This window comes from Gadus macrocephalus, chromosome 16, assembly GCF_031168955.1.
Source record: "Gadus macrocephalus chromosome 16, ASM3116895v1".
In the NCBI taxonomy this organism is placed as follows: Eukaryota; Metazoa; Chordata; class Actinopteri; order Gadiformes; family Gadidae; genus Gadus; species Gadus macrocephalus.
In genome coordinates, this window is record NC_082397.1 from 6,823,315 (window position 1) to 6,832,365 (window position 9,051).

Genomic DNA, 9,051 nt, shown 5'->3' on the forward strand with positions numbered 1-9,051 from the left:
TCCTCCTCCCTCCTTCTCTCTGTCTCCTCCTCCTCCCTCCTTCTCTCTGTCTCCTCCTCCTCCCTCCTTCTCTCTGTCTCCTCTTTCTCCCTCCTTCTCTCTGTCTCCTCCTCCTCCTCCTCCTTCTCTCTGTCTCCTCCTCCTCCTCCCTCCTTCTATGTCTCCTCCTCCCTCCTTCTCTCTGTCTCCTCTTTCTCCCTCCTTCTCTCTGTCTCCTCCTCCTCCTCCCTCCTTCTATGTCTCCTCCTCCTCCTTCTCTCTGTCTCCTCTTTCTCCCTCCTTCTCTCTGTCTCCTCCTCCTCCTCCTCCTCTTCCTCCTCCTCCTCCTCCTCCTCCTCCTCCTCCTCCTATACGTCTATATCACCCTCCCCTTCACTCCCTCTCTTTGCCCTTTTCTGCTCTGCTGTCTTTGCTCGTGTTTCCTTCCTACACTAACTCCTTTCTCTCACTCTCATTCTCACGCTCTCTCTCTCTCTCTCTCTCTCTCTCTCTCTCTCTCTCATCTCTCTCTCTCTCTCTCTCTCTCTCTCTCTCTCTCTCTCTCTCTCTCTCCTCTCTCATCTCTCTCTCTCTCTCTCTCTCTCTCTCTCTCTCTCTCTCTCTCTCTCTCTCTCTCTCTCTCTCTCTCTCTCTCTCTCTCTCTCTCTCTCTCTCTCTCTCTCTCTCTATCTCTTTGAAGCCTTCTCACACCAGGGTAATGTATGCGTGGTATTGATTGCTGTCAGTCAATGCACTCTGATCAACTAATCTCTGAGGGACGAGGCGGTTCCCTGTCAGCATATTCCGCCGGTCATATGAGGTTCTGTGTACTGATGATAACACCTATGTTTTGGGGGACAGGATGTTGTAGTGGTGTTTATACTCCCAGTTGAAAGACTCTGGACTGGAACACCACCCGTCGCTGTCTCACCAGGCCCTATCTGCTCCTTATTCATATCTGTGTGGGAGGGGTGTGTGTGCATCAGGGGCATCAAGTGGAGGGCATCAAGCCTGCGCACATACAGCCTACGCGCTGTATACAGACATTCAGTCACGAGGAGATTCAACCTTTTAAATTGAGCAGAAATACTTTTTAATGTACAGTTAGTAATTAAATTCCTCAAGGGGCTTTATTTAAAGCTACAAAAGGAATTCAAATAAAATTAATTAAATAAAAAATTTAACTAAAACTCTGACGTCCCCCAGCTGGTGGGGGGCTAACGACGTCATCGTTTGCGTTTCAGGCGTCCACACGAATCCTAACACGAAAACCGCAGAGGTCCGGATAGATTTGAAACCACCTCCGAGGGTGGTTTCAGATATGTGCGGTTTCGGGCACCGGATTCGCCGGCTCCGTCTGGACGGTCGGCCGAAACGTACAAGACTTATGTGGTTTCATCAAAGAATCGCTCGTGTGGACGGTTCCTTGGTAACCCTCGGTGTCTGTGACTTTGTGTGTGTGCACCAGCATACACAGGAGACCTCGGTTGTTTTGTGGCTGATTTTATCCAATTATAGTTCCTCTATAGACACAGACCTATAACCTCTCCCTCTCCCTCTCCCTCTCCCTCTCTCTCTCTCTCCCTCTCTCCCTCTCTCCCTCTCTCCCTCTCTCCCTCTCCCTCTCCCTCTCTCTCTCTCTCTCCCTCTCCCTCTCCCTCTCTCTCCCTCTCTCCTGTCTCCCTCTCTCTCCCTCTCTTCGCTCCACAGTGTGGCGGGGAGCCGGCCTTGAATGTGGAGGCAGAGCTGAAGCAACAGCAGCAGAGCCTGGTGGTGGTAAGTCTATCTCTCTCTTTCACTTGCTCTGTACATCCTTCTGATACTGTTATACACTGTAGCTGGCATGTCAATTGGATGGCTGAACAAATGGATGAGTGAATGGATGTATGGATGGATTATTTATTAATACATGAATTGAGGATGGATGAGTGGATGGATGGATGAACAATTTAATATTGTAATTAATAAATGATTGGATGGATGAAAAAAACAAACTGATGATGGATAGACAGATATAGACAGAGCACTTGCATGTGGTAATTACAGATCAATTAAACAGAACAATACATCCATCTGTTCAGGACAACCCTCACAAATGTATCTTAAATTAAATGCGTTCACCCGTATGTCTCATCAGTGGGCAAGGGGAGGAGAATAGACAATCGGATGGAAAACGCAGTTTAGAAACGCAGTTACCAAGTAAACAATATGAATGATGAATGAAGTTTAATCAAAAAACACTATACGATACATTTCATCCAGCCACCGAATAAACACATTAAATATAAAGAGACATATTTATGAGGGGCCGTATGGGACATTATTCAGAATAAGCATGCACATACACATATGAAACCAAACTCATTCACATACTATACTGAAAAACTCGCACACATACAAGTGAAAAGCTTTTACATACACAACTGAAACACTCTCACACAAACAACTGAAAAATGATACGCTCACATACACAACTGAAAAGCTTGCATAAAACCTAGTGAAAGCTTTTACATGGACTACTGAAATGCTTTCACACATACTGGTAAAATGTTCTCATAAACACAGCTGAAAAATTTTCTCTCACACACATATGAAACCATTCACATACTATACTGAAAACCTCACACATACACAAGTAAAAGCTTTTACATACACAACTGAAACACCTTCACTCAAACAACTGAAAAGCTCTCGTAACAACTAGTGAAACCTTTTACATGAACTACTAAAATGCTTTCACACATACTAGTAAAATGTGCTCATATACACAGCTACTGAAAACCTCGAGACATGTAAATCTAGATTCTATGAGTATAGGCGCAGCCTTTTAAGTGTCTGCCCCATTGTCCTTTAAATAGCTGAAGAAAAGCTGTTTATTGGGAGCAGAACGTCCGCCGGCGCCCGACTATATCTGCGAAATGCGGACGTCGTTGAGGCACGCCGCACGCGGACGTAATTGAGGCCCACGCTGTTGGTGGGCCGCGCTCACCACACAACTGAAACACTCTCACACAAACAACTGAAAAATGATACGCTAACATACACAACTGAAAAGCTTGCATAAAAACTAGTGAAACCTTTTACATGGACTACTGAAATGCTTTAACAGATACTAGTAAAATATCCTCATACACACAGCTGAAAAATGTCCTCTCACATACACACATATGAAACCATTCAAATAGTCTGTAAGAGCTTTTCAGTTGATTGAGTGAAGGTGTATCAGTTGTGTATGTAAAAGCTTTTACTTGTGTATGTGTGAGGTTTTCAGTATAGTATGTGAATGGTTTCATATGTGTGTGAGAGGACATTTTTCAGCTGTGTTTATGAGAACATTTTACCAGTATGTGTGAAAGCATTTCAGTAGTCCATGTAAAAGCTTTCACTAGGTTTTATGCAAGCTTTTCAGTTGTGTATGTGAGCGTATAATTTTTCAGTTGTTTGTGTGAGAGTGTTTCAGTTGTGTATGTAAAAGCTTTTCACTTGTATGTGTGCGAGTATTTCAGTATAGTATGTGAATGAGTTTGGTTTCATATGTGTATGTGCATGCTTATTCTGAATAATGTCCCATACGGCCCCTCATACATATTCCTCTTAGCACACGCCTTTTCAATAAAGTCAGCAATCAATACGTTGTTGAGGAGCCCAGAGGCGGAGGCAGCCTGACCAAACGGTCTCAGGGGTGGGGAGGGAGAGGCACACGGTAATGTGCTGTGGAGCCTGGGAGATGGATTAACACCGGTTTAATCACTCTCACGGCCCATCCCGCACCTGCCTCACTCGACTGGGACCTGCCTGGCTGATGGTGCCCAAGCACGTGCATACCTTAGCACACAACCCCGTCCCAGAAGGACCCGCGGCACTAATCTGGTGACATGCCTGGGAGTCACTGCATCTACTTGGAGCATGATGAAATAGGCATACATGTGGGGTGTGTGTGTGTCTCCACTGATTAGCGAAGCCAGTGTGTGTGTGTGTGTGTGTGTGTGTGTGTGTGTGTGTGTGTGTGTGTGTGTGCAATTTAAGATGAACACACTGTGAACTCTGATCATAGTTAGCATTAAGGTGCAGGAAATGCAGCTCAACGTAGAAGACTTATGCAAATGTATGCAGGTCTGTACATCGGCGAAGATTAACATTTGTTCAAGCTTATTGGACAAAGAAACACAATTATAAGCCATTTGATCATTTGGAGCTGATTAACTGTGATGAGTTGCTGATTCAATATACATGTAGAATTGATCGAGGAATCTCTGTCTACCCTCCATCTTTAACATTGTTTAATTTACTGAAGAAATTTGACCACGACCTGGTTAGACACATCCTGCAGCACGCCATACACTCCTAAAGTTACAGATCTTTTGTTTGACGGATTGGGTAAATGATGAGTCAGGGTTTAATTCTGTATTTTTAGCTCCGCCATGAAATGAGAAATTTATTTTTTTCCACCCCTGCTGCTGAACCGCTTTAATTTGGGACTCAGAACAATTATATCAGTATGTTTCCTCTACCGCGCCCACACATGCCGCATGCAGGCTGTGCATCACACACGGCGTATACAGTACAGACAAAGGCATTAACCAACCATGACAGCCATGTTGATTGCTGAAGAGCCCTGGCAATGCATTGTGGGTAGAGCAGCTAGTTGGATGGAAACGTATGTCCTACAGCCTAACCCAACCGAGCACTGATGAATGCTCAGCGTGTGTGTGTGTGTGTGTGTGTGTGTGTGTGTGTGTGTGTGTGTGTGTGTGTGTGTGTGTGTGTGTGTGTGTGTGTGTGTGTGTGTGTGTGTGTGTGTGTGTGTGTGTGTGTGTATTTTGTCGACATGTGCGTGTTTTGTGTCTGTGAATTTGTGTGTTTACTTATAAATGTGCATCCATGTTAGCATCAGTGTGTGTATGTGAGTGTGCGTGTGTTATTGTATGTGGACACATGTGTATACGTGTTTTGTAAGTGTGTATTTTTGTGTGTCACATAAATGTGTGCATGCATGTGTATGTTATCATCAATGTATGTGTGGTGTGTTTATGTGTGTGTGTTTGTGTGTGTGTTTTAGCTTCTGACAACCCTGCGGATATTCATATCACGCTATCAGGCTCTGATCACATGGCCTGACAGGACTCTGTGGTCACGTGACCACAGAGTCCTGTCATCACATGACCACATTTTTAAAAGCTCCAGAGCTCCGGCTCTCAGGTTGACCCCCAGCCTCCCCTCGTGCCCCTCCTAAAGACCCCCTGACCCTCCACTAATGGTGGTGTCCTGAAGCATCACTCAGGGGCTTTTATTACTGTCACTGATGCTGCTCCTACTGCAGCTATTGCTACTGCGATCACCACTTACCTCCGGCCGATGTGTAAATTAGGGCTGTGACTACTTTTTCAAAGCCAGTTAATAAAGCAAAAAATGTTTAGATGAATCAAGTCTATCAAATGTAATCCCAAATGAACAGTGTCCAAACTGATGTGCTTGCTTTGTCTGACAGGCAGCCAAAAAAAATTACACCATTCCTTTTATAATGAGTCATTCACCATATATTTGAATTGAACTGCAACATTAAGCAGTAAATGAGGGTTGTTTTTCGACTTGATCAATTATTTTAACGATTAATCAATAATCCCAAAAAAAAATTCACTTAATTAATCAACCATTTGTCTCAGCCCTTGTGTGCATGCAAGCAATATTGAGCTACTTCACTTTATAATTCTAATTTGATAAATTTTCCCACAACAGCATGTGCTGGTTGTTACTTTACTAAAAGGCTAGTTCTTAAATTCCCCATTGGGGCAATCAATAAAGTACTTGCCGGGTAGTTTCCACACAATTAGGGAAGGCAAATTGGCTGAAGACCTTAATGGCTCAGAGTTTTGGAAAAGATGCTTAATTTATGTATACGCTTATTTAAACAGGACAGTGTATGTATTTATATAGATAGATGGATAGATCTAGTTCTAGATAGATAGACAGATAATACATATATTGCACCATAGATAGCTACGTGCTCATTTTCATCTGTAGAGCCTGGACTGAAGTTGTACATACAACCCTCCAGAACATGCTGAGGCCTGTCATGCATCTGTAGAGTTGTTAGAAATGTCATGAATGTATAGACTTTTCATACATATACCCTATAATGTCCATTAGTGCATGTGAGGGCTTTCATGCATCTGATTCCTTGTATGCAGGGGTGTAGCCACATGGGGGCTCCCCCCCCCCCCCCCCCTTGACAATCTAGTGCCACCCCAAATATAAGACTGGCCCGAGCTGGCCACCACAGTAATAATGCCCTGGCTACGCCTCTGCTTTTAGGCAAGCAGACATCTCTCGCTTGTGTAGAACCTACAAGAGAGAAAATACAAATGGGTCTGTCATCACTGCGATGGTGCATGATTTGTCAATGCTGCAGATAAAGTTTGAATGGATCCAACTTTTTGCGAGGGACTCCATTGCGGCATTAGGATCCAGAGCTGTGGGGCCGCCCCCGCAGCCTGTCACGCCGTCTCAAGTCTCTCCTCGGTGGCACACATCTTGCCGGCACCGAGACGCTTCTCAAGCTTTGAGCGTGTCTCAAGTTCCTGCGGTGAAAACGCAGGCTGAGCTTTTTCTCTCGTTCTCTCCCCTCTCCTTTCTCCTCACCACGTTTCCCTCACATTCTTCTCCCAAGTTCCACTCAATCCTTTCTATTATTTAGCTCATTTGTTTTTTTTACATCCTTTTCCTGGACCTCTTTTCTGTGTCGCTGTGTTCCCTGGACAACACCCACTCCCCATCACTGTGTCAGCTGACCTCATTTGCTTGAAACATGCTTACTTTGTGCGCACATATGTGTGTGTGTGTGTGTGTGTGTGTGTGTGTGTGTGTGTGTGTGTGTGTGTGTGTGTGTGTGTGTGTGTGTGTGTGTGAGACGATCAGTGCTTGAATGGAGATGTGTGTGTGTGTTTGTTTTTTTCTTTTGTGCGTTTGTATTTGTTTGTGGCAAACTGTATTCATTAATATAACTAAATACGTCATTTAATGAGGAATACGTGTCGATCAAAGATGAGTGGGGGCTTTAATGGAACTATGGGAAGGTTAGAGGTTTGGCTTTGAGCGGGAACTGAGACGGATGCAACTGTCTTATTCTGTTAGCCTCAGTGATGTCCCCGAGGAATAGGAGGCAGGGGAGGAGAGGAGGGGATTACAGGGGCTGAGAGCCAGAGGAGAGCAGAGGAGAGGAAGAGAGGAGAGGAAGAGAGGAGAGGAGGGGGGGGGCAGGAGAGGAGAGGATATGAGATGGGAAGACAGGAGTAGAGGAGAGGAAGAGAGAAGACTAGAGGAGGGGAGAATAGGGGAAAAGAGGAGATGAGATTGGTCGGAAAGAAAGAGAGGGGAGGAAGGGAGGAGAGAAGACTAGAGCGGAGAAAGGAGAGGAGACAAGAGAGGAGACAAGAGGGATGGAGAGGAAGAGGGTGAGGGAGGGGACAACATGGGGAGAGGAGAAGAGAGGAGGAGAGGATAATGTCTCTTGAAACATTAAATTGATCATGACCATTATTAACACTGATGCAGAGAAATCTCATCATCTATTTTTGTATTCATAGCAACCTTGGCTATTCTGCCACTTGATTATATTCTGTCAAGTTTCATTGCATCACTGGCTGGAGTCCATGGGCAACATAATTCTCCAATCTTCGCAATTACTTATATCTTTGGTTTTGAGCACAATTCGATTTTGCTAAGCAAATGTTCCTTACTTTTGACCTTGTTCGAAGCAGTTTGTGCTAGATTATGAAAAAAAATAATCTAGCACAAACTGAAAAAAAAATTCAGTTTGTGAAAATTTCTTATTTTTTTCTTCTTCCTTTTCGATGTGTACCCTTCGCGGCCATTATTTGGAAACCCATGAATAGTACAAGAGTATCTGTTTTATTCAGAGGGGATCATTGGTTCTGACAAGACTTCTTTGACCCTAAGTTGCTGAGTTGTCAAACATAATCATGCGTAAAACTATAAGGTCAAAGATTAATATCTTTCCGCAGTCATTTATCCTCCTGCCTCACAGTAACCACTTCACCACTTCACAGCAAGGGAATGCTGCCAGCTAGGATAGCAGATACGAGACACAGATATAGACCTCTCTTTTTATTTGTCTGCTGGAAGAGAATGAATAGCATTTCTTCCTTCTCACAACAATGCCCTCATCAAGGCCATTGCTGCTTTGTGCCAATAGGCTGTCATGCCTCTGCTCCTCCAAGTAAGACTCCACTTCCTGCTCCACTATGTTTAGCTCCCTGTGGAAATCTACCTGGCAACCGTCTCCAGAGGTGAACATGGGGGCCGAAAAGCTGATCGTTCCTATTGCTTTCGGTGCGTTGAAGGCCAAACGTTGTTCTGCTCATTAGCTTGCTAGTCGTAGATGAGCAGGGAAGGTCTCAGGTGTGTTAACGGCCAGGTGTGTTCAATTGGACCAGGTGGGCTTCAAGTATTGAAAAACAACATGGAGATGGCCAGGGTTAGGTTCAACCCGGAGGGAAACAAAGAGATAACACCTTGATGATGTTTCGCAAGTCGTGTATGGTACTATGGCCTTATTTCAAAGTCACATTTGAAGGTGAACCTTTGTCAAACACCGAAGTTCGAAACTTGAACGATGAAAATGTCTGTTGGAGGAAATGAATGCGAGAAGTTTAGCGTAGGTCACAGCCAATCACATGTCGGCAACACAGTTCCCCAGAGAGCTATTATTGGATGGCTCCAGTCTTCTGAGGTTTTTGCCAGAATTCCTAAACTCAGCTATGTTTGGCCGTGTTGTTCTGAGCTATGTTTTCCCACTCCAAAATACACATTGGTAATCATATCCCAAAAATATTCGTAAGTGCGAACGATGTGTGAATGTGTGACGTAAAGGAGACAACGACATATTTTGGATTATGAAAAGAGAATGGACACTTCAGAGCATGCATGAGTTGTCAACACACTGTTATTGGATTAGAAAAATGGCTCTGTCTGAAGCGAAGGGTTTCAGTTTCAGTAGCCGGGTAAGCAAAATGTATTACAAATACGATCATATTGGAACAATTCACAACAGAG